The following is a 13109-nucleotide window of genomic DNA, read 5'->3' on the forward strand; positions in this document are numbered from 1 at the left end:
TCCTTTCTCTGTTTTTATTCATTCTGTTTCCTAATGTTATCTTTATCTGCAGCCGATGCGATGCATCATGTCTTATAAAGTCGCTTCAAGATGAAAAACATTGCCATTGTGGATTTTTTTATATTTTTGGATTATCCTGGATATGAATATATACCCGTGACCCCACATGGACGCCTCCCATCCCTACGTCACTATTGTATTTTGAATGAGATTTTCTGTCATGTTGATTATGATGTTTTAGGTTCTTTTGGTATATTCCTTATATAGTTTGTCCAAGAAACTTTATCTATTGTTCCACTTTTTTCATCTATTTTTCACATTCTTCTCACTTAGATCTGTTCTGTACATACGGACATATGGGATGTATATCTTAATTTTTGTAATGATAGTTTTATGCGCTGCACATGTGGGACTTGTAGTGCGGGTGACATTTTGATGCGTGGTGCCACTAGCGTGCATGCGCCCGCTGCTGCCCTGCTTCCTCCACCCCTAAAGGCCTCCTTAAAGCACTGACGTAACTTGCTGCGTTGTTGCTGGAGAGCCAGATTTGCCATGGTAGGTTGGGTGGAGTGGCCGCACGCGCCAGGGTAAGTGGCAGCTACACCAAAAGCTCACCCACACTGCTGACGTGGGTCCTCGCGTTACCGCTACTCTCACTGACATAGGTGCAGGAGAGCGCATGCGCCCCTTGCGTAGCACCCACATGTGTTTCCCATATTCTCATCTGAAGCTTTATAAATAGACTCTATAGCGTGACAGTCTGCATAGGCACCAGTTCCAGAACTTATCTTCTCTTCCCCCTTATGAAGCCCTAGTGAGATGCTTAGGGGAGCGTTTATTTACTTCTAACAAGTACTTGATGGGTGAGTATCACTTTGTGTGGCTTTAGTGCACTCCAATCTGTTGGAGTTATCTCTATCCCTATTTATCTAAGCACTTGTGCACTTTGCATAATGACTTTTGCCCTATGGGATGCACTTTACACCTTTATAGGTGAACTCATTCAGGTTTATTACATCAGTACTACAATTTTTTTCCAACTTGAAAGGGAATTTTCTGTGCCTTTTCTTCTCCTCATTACCTTTTTCTCTTATCCCATGATATTTACAGATACTTTTACATATCACCTTGTGACCCCTGTGTATTTCTTGTTTCTAATAAAACTATTTTATTTGCACGAAATATGATTTGGGCTCTATTTATTACGTTATTTGGCACTCTAAGTCCCTTTTTTCTTAAGTTTTCATTCCTATTGTGTGGGGCGTGCCAATACAGCCTACAGAGAGGTGTAGGCTGTATTGGCACGCCCCACACAGCCTACAGCCTACAGCTCTCTGTAGGCTGTAGGCTGTGTGGGGCGTGCCAATACAGCATACAGAGAGCTGTTTCCGTGTCCTTTCCCTTACGGATTTGTTTATCAATATCCTTGCACCCAATCTGCATCTCCTGGCTGAATATCACATCAAAACCATATCATAACTAGAGTTGAGCGCGGTTCGTGGTTCGTGGTTCTCCAGTTCGCGGTTCGAGTGATTTTGGGGGCTGTTCTAGTTCGAACTAGAACTCGAGCTTTTTGCTAAAGCTCGATAGTTCTAGTTACATTCGAGAACAGTTCTAGCAGCAAAAAGCCAAGCTAATTACTAGCTGGCTTTCCGCTGTAATACTGTAAGTCACTCTGTGACTCACACCATTATGAAATTTCAGCGTATAGTCTGCAGGAACAGCGCGTTCAGATCACTGCTGCTGGGATAATGGCGATCGCCATTTTTTTTCTGTTCTTCCTTCCCTCCCTAAGCGCGCATGTAGTGGGGCGGGCCAGCATGTCAACCAATCCCAGACACATACACAGCTAAGTGGACTTTTAGCCAGAGAAGCAACGGCATGTGTGATAAGATGTCCATGTCACATGTCGCTGCATTATAAATTCGGGCATCTGCCCCTCTGGACGCCATTATCTGCCTTCTGCGTCTGGGTGTCAGTCACCGCAGGTGCAGCTCCTGTCTCCGATACTGCTGTGTATGCTCTACACACAGCGCTATACAGAATAAGGATAGAAGTTTCTTTCAGCCCTTGTAAGCGCTAATTACAGCAGGCTCAGAGCCATAGGTGACAGTCAGGTCCGAGGAAAGAGGTTTTAACAGCTACAGATAAGAGCGTCTGTGTAGCTAAGGTCAGGGAGTTCCTTGCTGCATTTCACCATTAGGAAGGATAGAAAGTGAGGCTTCCTTTCCTCTACACTGACCAACAACACGGCCACTGTACCCTCCTGCCCTTTGCACACTTGTTAGGGCCAGGTAGACGGGCAGACCCAGGAGGTGGATCCACTGGGCTGAACACCTCACCGAGGGCAAGGTGCAAGGTAGCCAGAGCACTACAGGTAGCAGGACAGTCCGTTCAGAGGAGTGTAGAAGTCCCTGGGACCACGGAGTCACTGAAGGTAGTCCGGGTGACGGAGCTCAGGTTCGGAGGCCGAGATGATGTCAGGCAGAATCTGGAACCAACGGAGCGAGGAGGTGGGTCACCACACGGATGCAGGGATCGGAGATGGTAGGGACTGACGGGATGGCAGGCAGTCACCGTTCGGGAGTCAGGAGTCGTCAGGACCGGTTGGCGAGACGGGGGCGACTCTACAAGACAGATAGGTAAGTATGGCACAAACACAAGGAGACCTGACTCCTAGCTTAGCAAACACGAAGAACAGGCCCCGCCCACTTGGAAAGGAACCCCCTATATACCCTGTACCTGCATCTTCAATATCCTGTTGGAGGACGCTGGCCCTTTAAGAAAAGGTCAATGACCACGCGCGCGCCCTAATGCGCATGCGTGAGGCCCGGGTGCCAGAAGCCAGGGCAGGATGCGGTGTACAGGAGGCAGGAGTGCCGGGCCGGCTCAGAACAGCAGACGGGCGCCGGGACCAGGGACCGGGTTGCCTGGAAGAGGCAGGTGAGGGAGCATGGAGGCTGAGGAGCAGGGGACCGGGGAGCAGAGCCCGGGAGCGGGGAAGCGAGGTCCGAGAGCCGGGGAGCGTGGCAGAGGAGCCGGGGAGCGTGGCAGGGGAGCCGGGGAGCGTGGCACGGGCACCGGGGAGCGTGACAGTACCCCCTCCCCCACGCCCCCCTCCCCGCAACCGGGACAGGAAGGCACGTATCAGGGGAGTACCCACATTCTCCCGGGGTTCCCAGGACCTATCCTCAGGACCATACCCTGCCCAGTCCACCAGGAAGAACTGTCGGCCCTGCACGGTTTTCATGGCCACGATATCCCTTACCGCATAGATGTCATCATCAGCAATAGGAGGAGGAGCAGAACTGGCAGCAGCGGAGAAGGGACCAAGGACAACCGGCTTGAGCAGGGAGACGTGGAAGGAGTTGGGTATCCTCATCGTGGCCGGGAGCTGCAGCTTGTAGGAGACCTCATTTATTTTGCTGAGGACTTTAAACGGCCCGATGTAGCGAGGACCCAGCTTGTATGATGGTAGCTTCAATCGGACGTACTTGGAAGCAAGCCAGATCAGATCTTCTGGAGAGAAACACGGAGGATCCAGACGCCTCTTATCCGCGTGTCTCTTCATCCGCAGGGAAGCACGTCCAAGGGACGTCTTGACAGAGTCCCAAATTGTCGTAAAGTCATGGACTACAGCATCAGCAGCAGGGCCATCCGAGGAAGAGGATACAGGTAAAGGGACGGAAGGCTGAAGTCCGTAAATGACGTGGAAGGGAGAGCTGGAGGAGGACTCACTGACGTGGTGGTTATGGGAGAATTCAGCCCAAGGAAGAAGCGTGGACCAGTCGTCGTGATGGGCGTTAACGTAGTGACGTAAGAAGGAGGTCAAGATGTGATTGACTCGTTCCACTTGGCCATTCGACTGAGGATGGTAGGCTGAAGAAAAGTCCAGAGTCACTCCCAGATGTTTGCAGAGGGCCCTCCAGAAGCGGGAGGTAAACTGAGTTCCTCTGTCGGACACAATGTGAGATGGAAAGCCATGCAACCGGAAGATGTGCTGTATGTAAGCATCAGCGAGTTCCTGGGCAGAGGGCAGTCCAGCCATAGGGACGAAATGAGCCATTTTGGAGAACCGATCCACCACGACCCATATGACTGTGTGTCCGGAGGACAGGGGCAAGTCCGTAATAAAGTCCATTGCAATGTGTTGCCACGGAACGGAGGGTATAGGCAGAGGCAGAAGACGACCATATGGCAGGCGTTTGGGCGTCTTGTTCCTGGCACAAGAGGAGCAGGCTGAGACAAAAGAAGCAACGTCCGTGCGCAGGGATGGCCACCAGTAGTGACGTACAATTGTACTCCATGTTTTCTTCTGAACAGCATGGCCGGCTATTTTCGAGGCATGGCCCCAGTGCAACACTTTTTGCCTGTCAGTCTCAGAGATATAGGTCTTCCCGGGCGGTATCTGGGCCAGGGTGATAGGGGCCACCGGAATGATTTTACTAGGGCAGATGATGGGCTGGGATGTCTCCTCCTCCTGCTCCATGGGCATGAATGACCTGGACAAGGCATCTGCTCGTACACTCTTGTCCGCGGGTCGAAAATGGAGCTGAAAATCGAACCTGGCAAAGAACAAGGACCACCTGGCTTGCCGTGGGTTCAGTCGCTGAGCGGACCGCAGGTATTCCAGGTTCTTGTGGTCCGTGTAAATGATCACGGGGTACACTGCTCCCTCCAGAAGGTAGCGCCATTCCTCCAGAGCTAGTTTGACTGCCAATAGCTCTCGGTTACCGATGGTGTAGTTGCGTTCAGGCGCTGAGAAGCTCTTGGAGAAGAAACCGCAAGTAACCATCTTCCCGGAGGAGGACTTCTGCATGAGCACTGCTCCGGCTCCCGAGGAGGAGGCATCCACCTCCAAGGTGAACTGTCGGTTTAACTCAGGACGGTGGAGCACAGGGGAAGAAGCAAATGCCTGTTTCAGGGAGCCAAACGCGGCGTCGGCCGCAGGTGACCAGTCCTTTGGATTAGCCCCCTTTTTGGTCAAGGCGGAGAGAGGTGCAGTCAGAGCAGAGAAGTGAGGGATGAACTGACGGTAATAGTTTGCGAATCCCAGGAAGCGTTGGATTGCCTTCAGTCCGGAAGGAGGGGGCCAGTTGAGAATGGAAGAGACCTTCTCCGGGTCCATCTGCAGACCGGTATCGGAGATTACGTAACCCAGGAAGGGAAGAGAAGACTGCTCGAAGACACACTTCTCGTACTTGGCGTACAGACGATTCTCTCTCAGTCTTTGCAGTACCAGCTGCACATTCTCTCTATGGGTCTGGAGGTCCGGAGAGAAGACCAGGATATCATCAAGATACACCACCACACAGACGTAGAGAAGGTCCCGGAACACGTCGTTCACCAATTCCTGAAAGACTGCTGGTGCGTTACACAGGCCGAAGGGCATCACACAGTATTCATAGTGCCCATCGCGAGTATTGAATGCGGTCTTCCATTCGTCCCCAGAGCGGATGCGGACCAGGTTGTAGGCACCCCGAAGATCCAACTTGGTAAACACATGAGCCCCTCTAAGCCGATCAAACAATTCGGGGATGAGCGGCAGGGGGTATTTATTTTTCACGGTGATTTGGTTCAATCCCCGGTAGTCAATGCATGGGCGTAGGTCGCCCTCTTTCTTCTTAACGAAGAAGAAGCCTGCTCCCGCAGGAGAGGAGGATCTCCGAATGAATCCCCTTGCCAGGTTATCCGTGATGTAGGCAGACATGGCCCTTGTTTCAGCAGGAGACAGCGGATATATCCGTCCTCGAGGTGGTGTAGTTCCTGGGAGTAGGTCGATGGCACAGTCATAAGGACAATGTGGTGGAAGTACCTCTGACTCCTTTTTATCAAAGACGTCCGCGAAGGACCAATAGGACGAGGGCAGTCCCGGTAGGGACTCCGGAGCCGGAGGTCGTCGGATGGGCTGTATAGTCTTCAGACAGTTCTCGTGGCAAGAGGAGCCCCATCGGGTGATTTCACCAGTACACCAGCTGACTGACGGTTCGTGTGTCCGTAACCAGGGGAGTCCCAGCAGGATTTGATGAGACATGTGTGGGAGGACGTAGAGAGAGATGTTCTCGGTGTGCAGGGCACCGATACGTAGTTCCACCGGCTTGGTGATCCACGAGATGGTGTCAGAGAGGGGTCTCTCATCTACAGAGGCAATCATGAGGGGTTTGTCGAGTGGAGTAACAGGCACCTGGTACTTGTCCACCGTGGCCTGCTGGATGAAATTGCCTGCTGCCCCGGAATCGAGGTACGCCTCGGCTGTGAACCACGTCTCTCCCGTTGTCACTTGAACAGTCCACGTAACCAGGTCTGAGAGAGTCCCAGCACCTAGGGTGGCCTCTCCTACCAACCCTAGGCTTTGGAGTTTCCCGGCCTTTCTGGACAGGAGCGTAGAAGGTGTGTGCCTTCTCCGCAGTAGAAGCAGAGGCCCTTGGCGAGCCGTTCTGCTCAGCGTTGTTCGGACTGCCGCAAACGGTCAATCTGCATGGGCTCGTGGACAGAGACACCAGACGACGCTGACTGAAGTACGGCAGGCTTCTGCGGAGGAGAGGAATGCCGTATCGGACGTCTCTCACGGGACACCTCTTTGGATCGTTCCTGGAATCTGAGGTCCACGCGGGTGGCTAGTGCGATCAGGGCATCCAGGGTGGAAGGAACATCGCGGCCTGCTAGCTCGTCCTTAATACGGCTGGAGAGTCCTTCCCAGAAGGCGACGGTGAGGGCTTCATTGTTCCACCCCAATTCTGAGGCCAAAGTGCGGAAGCGGATGGCATACTGCCCCACCATCATGGTCCCCTGACGTAGCCTGAGGAGTGATGAGGCGGATGCGGCGGCACGTCCGGGTTCGTCAAAGGTGTTTCTAAATGCCTGCAGGAAGTTCTGGATGTTAGTGGTCACAGGGTCCTCCTTCTCCCACAAGGGGTTCATCCAGTCCAGTGCCTCACCCTCTAGATGGGACATCACAAACGCCACCTTGGCTTGGTCGGAGGCAAACAAGTGCAGAAGCAGCTTGAAATGGAGGGAGCACTGGTTTAGGAATCCTCTGCAGGTCTTGGGATCTCCGGCATATCGGGGTGGAGAGGCCAGGCGGAGTTTAGAAGCTTCCGAGGTAGCCGCCACGGGAACCATGGCCGTGGACTGTGCAGTAGTAACCTGAGATGCCAGGGACGTGGCAGATGCTTGCAGCGTGTGCAGGCGGGTATCCACCGAGGACATGAAGGCCAGCATGCGGGACTGGGTCTCGCGCTGTCGTACGAGTTCCTGCTGCAGGGTGCCCAGCTGGGCCGCTAGTGCTTCGGCGGGATCCATGGCCTGTTCTTACTGTTAGGGCCAGGTGGACGGGCAGACCCAGGAGGTGGATCCACTGGGCTGAACACCTCACCGAGGGCAAGGTGCCCGGTAGCCGGAGCACTACAGGTAGCAGGACAGTCCGTTCAGAGGAGTGTAGAAGTCCCTGGGACCACGGAGTCACTGAAGGTAGTCCGGGTGACGGAGCTCAGGTTCGGAGGCCGAGATGACGTCAGGCAGAATCCGGAACCAACGGAGCGAGGAGGTGGGTCACCGCACGGATGCAGGGATCGGAGATGGTAGGGACTGACGGGATGGCAGTCAGTCACCGTTCGGGAGTCAGGAGTCGTCAGGACCGGTTGGCGAGACGGGGGCGACTCTACAAGACAGATAGGTAAGTATGGCACAAACACAAGGAGACCTGACTCCTAGCTTAGCAAACACGAAGAACAGGCCCGGCCCACTTGGAAAGGAACCCCCTATATACCCTGTACCTGCATCTTCAATATCCTGTTGGAGGACGCTGGCCCTTTAAGAAAAGGTCAATGATCGCGCGCGTGCCCTAATGCGCATGCGCGAGGCCCGGGTGCCAGACGCCAGGGCAGGATGCGGTGTACAGGAGGCAGGAGTGCCGGGCCGGCTCAGAACAGCAGACGGGCACCGGGACCGGGGACCGGGTTGCCTGGAAGAGGCAGGTGAGGGAGCATGGAGGCTGAGGAGCAGGGGACCGGGGAGCAGAGCCCGGGAGCGGGGAAGCGAGGTCCGGGAGCCGGGGAGCGTGGCAGAGGAGCAGGGGAGCGTGGCAGGGGAGCCGGGGAGCGTGGTACAGGCACCGGGGAGCGTGACAACACTCAAGCTCATTGTTACTAAGCCATTATACTATCAAACACTGAGGAAACTTAGTGGCGTCCTAAAAGTGGCTGTTGGACTTCCATTAGCGTCCCACTGGTGCAAATCTATTTGCAGCACCTCTGCAATGCACACTCAAGCTCATTTTTACTAAGCCATTATACTAGCAAACACTGAGGAAACTTAGTGGCATCCTAAAAGTGGCTGTTGGACTTCATTAGTGTCCCACTGGTGCAAATCTATTTGCAGCACCTCTGCATTGCACACTCAAGCTCATTGTTACTAAGCCATTATACTAGCAAACACTGAGGAAACTTAATGGCATCCTAAAAGTGGCTGTTGGACTACCATTAGTGTCCCACTAGTGCAAATCTATTTGCAGCACCTCTGCATTGCACACTCTAGCTCATTGTTACAAAGCCATTATAATTCCAAACACTGAGGAAACTTAGTGGCATCCTAAAAGTGGCTGTTGGACTTCATTAGTGTCCCACTGGTGCAAATCTATTTGCAGCACCTCTGCAATGCACACTCAAGCTCATTTTTACTAAGCCATTATACTAGCAAACACTGAGGAAACTTAGTGGCATCCTAAAAGTGGCTGTTGGACTTCATTAGTGTCCCACTGGTGCAAATCTATTTGCAGCACCTCTGCATTGCACACTCAAGCTCATTGTTACTAAGCCATTATACTAGCAAACACTGAGGAAACTTAATGGCATCCTAAAAGTGGCTGTTGGACTACCATTAGTGTCCCACTAGTGCAAATCTATTTGCAGCACCTCTGCATTGCACACTCAAGCTCATTGTTACAAAGCCATTAGAATACCAAACACTGAGGAAACTTAGTGGCATCCTAAAAGTGGCTGTTGGACTTCATTAGTGTCCCACTGGTGCAAATCTTTTTGCAGCACCTCTGCATTGCACACTCAAGCTCATTGTTACTAAGCCATTATACTAGCAAACACTGAGGAAACTTAGTGGCATCCTAAAAGTGGCTGTTGGACTTCCATTAGTGTCCCACTAGTGCAAATCTATTTGGAGCACCTCTGCATTGCACACTCAAGCTCATTGTTACAAAGCCATTATACTAGCAAACACTGAGGAAACTTAGTGGAATCCTAAAAGTGGCTGTTGGACTTCCATTAGTGTCCCACTAGTGCAAATCTATTTGCACCACCTCTGTATTGCACACTCAAGTTCATTGTTACAAAGCCATTAGAATACCAAACACTGAGGAAACTTAGTGGCATCCTAAAAGTGGCTGTTGGACTTCATTAGTGTCCCACTGGTGCAAATCTATTTGCAGCACCTATGAATTGCACACTCAAACTCATTTTTACTAAGCTATTATACTAGCAAACTGTGCTGCCATTTTAAGGGCCATAGTATCATTGTCCGGGATAGTTATTGTTGTTTATTCTGCTGTCAATAAAGGTAGACCACTGCTGCAATCTACACCACCTCTCAATTTTTACTACCGCATTTTAAGTGGACATTCTTGTCTCTAGCAAAATGTGTGGCAAAATGACAGATGCTGGTGGAAAGGGGAACAGGCGTTTTGGAAAAGGAAAAAAAGTTTGTGTCCGTGGGGAAGGTGGCAAAGCTCCATTAACATCTGCTGAAGATAGGCGATCTTCCAGCAAAAGTAAGATGTCTACTACTTTCCGTGGACAATCGGATGTGCTCCCTTTTTTACGAACACGAACAACTGGAACAAAGGTAGATGTTGCCCAAAAAAGAAAATGCTTGAATGGATCTCAAGTGGGCCAACAAGTGCCCTCTCCTCCACCTCAACTACCGCATCCAAAAAACACCAGTCCTCTGAGTTGTCATCCCAATCACACTTGCTTTCTCCAGCTCTCAAGTCTCCATCCGCCCTGCACAGTATGGTGGAACAGAGATGGCTGAGTCTGCAGAGCTGTTCAGTCACACTATAGCCTAGGAATCAGAGGTCTGCTCCCAAGCTACAGTGAGTACAGACCAGGAAATGATGCCCAGAAGCTTTTTGACTCAGATTCAGGCCGTGATGACTAGAGATGAGCGAACCGGTCGCGGTTCGGCTCGAGGTTGGTTCGCCGAACGGACCTCCCGTTCGAGTTCGGTTCGTCGAACGTTCGACGAACCGAACTCGAACTGCATAGGAAACAATGGCAGGCAATCACAAACACAGAAAAACACCTAGAAAACACCCTCAAAGGTGTCCTAAAGGTGACAAACAACTCAAACACATTGGAAAGTGACAAGGACATATACTCATGCGAAAACAAAACAGCTGGACAAGGAAAAAGAGGAGGACACACAGATATAGGCATGGCACGCCCTTCTAAAATCATGTAAAACACCGCAAGGTGACTCCAAGCGGAGTCTCCATTTTTTCCAAAAATTGGGCCACACACACACCCACCCCTTCAGTGGCAGCAGTTGTGCCCCAGTTGTACACTTCACAGCTACATTTGCATCAAGCACATTCAAAAATACGCCATTCTTATCCGTCCCCAGGATGACACCGGGGTAGGTAGCAAAGTCTTTCCTGATCCCAGCTCTGTTCATCTTGGCTTCTTTTAAAAACACATCAAGCAAGGGTTACTCCAAGCGGAGTCTCCCTTTTTTCCAAAAATTGGGCCACACAGACACCCACCCCATCAGTGGCAGCACTTGGGCCCTAGTTGCAAACAGGATGTTTTGATTTGCATCAAGCACATTCAAAAATACGCCATTCTTATCCGTCCCCAGGATGACACCGGGGTAGGTAGCAAAGTATTTCCTGATCCCAGCTCTGTTCATCTTGGCTTCTTTTAAAAACACATCAAGCAAGGGTTACTCCAAGCGGAGTCTCCCTTTTTTCCAAAAATTGGGCCACACAGACACCCACCCCATCAGTGGCAGCACTTGGGCCCTAGTTGCAAACAGGATGTTGTGATTTGCATCAAGCACATTCAAAAATACGCCATTCTTATCCGTCCCCAGGATGACACCGGGGTAGGTAGCAAAGTCTTTGCTGATCCCAGCTCTGTTCATCTTGGCTTCTTTTAAAAACACATCAAGCAAGGGTTACTCCAAGCGGAGTCTCCCTTTTTTTCCAAAAATTGGGCCACACAGACACCCACCCCATCAGTGGCAGCACTTGGGCCCTAGTTGCAAACAGGATGTTTTGATTTGCATCAAGCACATTCAAAAATACGCCATTCTTATCCGTCCCCAGGATGACACCGGGGTAGGTAGCAAAGTCTTTCCTGATCCCAGCTCTGTTCATCTTGGCTTCTTTTAAAAACACAGCAAGCAAGGGTTACTCCAAGCGGAGTCTCCTTTTTTTTCCAAAAATTGGGCCACACAGACACCCACCCCATCAGTGGCAGCACTTGGGCCCTAGTTGCAAACAGGATGTTTTGATTTGCATCAAGCACATTCAAAAATACGCCATTCTTATCCGTCCCCAGGATGACACCGGGGTAGGTAGCAAAGTCTTTGCTGATCCCAGCTCTGTTCATCTTGGCTTCTTTTAAAAACACATCAAGCAAGGGTTACTCCAAGCGGAGTCTCCCTTTTTTTCCAAAAATTGGGCCACACAGACACCCACCCCATCAGTGGCAGCACTTGGGCCCTAGTTGCAAACAGGATGTTTTGATTTGCATCAAGCACATTCAAAAATACGCCATTCTTATCCGTCCCCAGGATGACACCGGGGTAGGTAGCAAAGTATTTCCTGATCCCAGCTCTGTTCATCTTGGCTTCTTTTAAAAACACATCAAGCAAGGGTTACTCCAAGCGGAGTCTCCCTTTTTTCCAAAAATTGGGCCACACAGACACCCACCCCATCAGTGGCAGCACTTGGGCCCTAGTTGCAAACAGGATGTTTTGATTTGCATCAAGCACATTCAAAAATACGCCATTCTTATCCGTCCCCAGGATGACACCGGGGTAGGTAGCAAAGTCTTTGCTGATCCCAGCTCTGTTCATCTTGGCTTCTTTTAAAAACACATCAAGCAAGGGTTACTCCAAGCGGAGTCTCCCTTTTTTTCCAAAAATTAGGCCACACAGACACCCACCCCATCAGTGGCAGCACTTGGGCCCTAGTTGCAAACAGGATGTTTTGATTTGCATCAAGCACATTCAAAAATACGCCATTCTTATCCGTCCCCAGGATGACACCGGGGTAGGTAGCAAAGTATTTCCTGATCCCAGCTCTGTTCATCTTGGCTTCTTTTAAAAACACATCAAGCAAGGGTTACTCCAAGCGGAGTCTCCCTTTTTTCCAAAAATTGGGCCACACAGACACCCACCCCATCAGTGGCAGCACTTGGGCCCTAGTTGCAAACAGGATGTTTTGATTTGCATCAAGCACATTCAAAAATACGCCATTCTTATCCGTCCCCAGGATGACACCGGGGTAGGTAGCAAAGTCTTTGCTGATCCCAGCTCTGTTCATCTTGGCTTCTTTTAAAAACACATCAAGCAAGGGTTACTCCAAGCGGAGTCTCCCTTTTTTTCCAAAAATTGGGCCACACAGACACCCACCCCATCAGTGGCAGCACTTGGGCCCTAGTTGCAAACAGGATGTTTTGATTTGCATCAAGCACATTCAAAAATACGCCATTCTTATCCGTCCCCAGGATGACACCGGGGTAGGTAGCAAAGTCTTTGCTGATCCCAGCTCTGTTCATCTTGGCTTCTTTTAAAAACACATCAAGCAAGGGTTACTCCAAGCGGAGTCTCCCTTTTTTTCCAAAAATTGGGCCACACAGACACCCACCCCATCAGTGGCAGCACTTGGGCCCTAGTTGCAAACAGGATGTTTTGATTTGCATCAAGCACATTCAAAAATACGCCATTCTTATCCGTCCCCAGGATGACACCGGGGTAGGTAGCAAAGTCTTTGCTGATCCCAGCTCTGTTCATCTTGGCTTCTTTTAAAAACACATCAAGCAAGGGTTACTCCAAGCGGAGTCTCCCTTTTTTTCCAAAAATTGGGCCACACA

At 50.9% G+C, this 13109-nt stretch overlaps 1 protein-coding gene across 1 annotated transcript in view; it reads right to left on the reverse strand.

Annotated features, from left to right (window-relative positions):
- LOC142290248 (uroplakin-3b-like) overlaps positions 1 to 13109 on the reverse strand; it is a 122455-nt gene that overhangs the window by 47329 nt on the left and 62017 nt on the right. The gene's annotated exons all lie outside the window — the stretch shown is intronic.

The sequence above is a fragment of the Anomaloglossus baeobatrachus genome, chromosome 2 (assembly GCF_048569485.1).
Source record: "Anomaloglossus baeobatrachus isolate aAnoBae1 chromosome 2, aAnoBae1.hap1, whole genome shotgun sequence".
NCBI lineage: Eukaryota > Metazoa > Chordata > Amphibia > Anura > Aromobatidae > Anomaloglossus > Anomaloglossus baeobatrachus.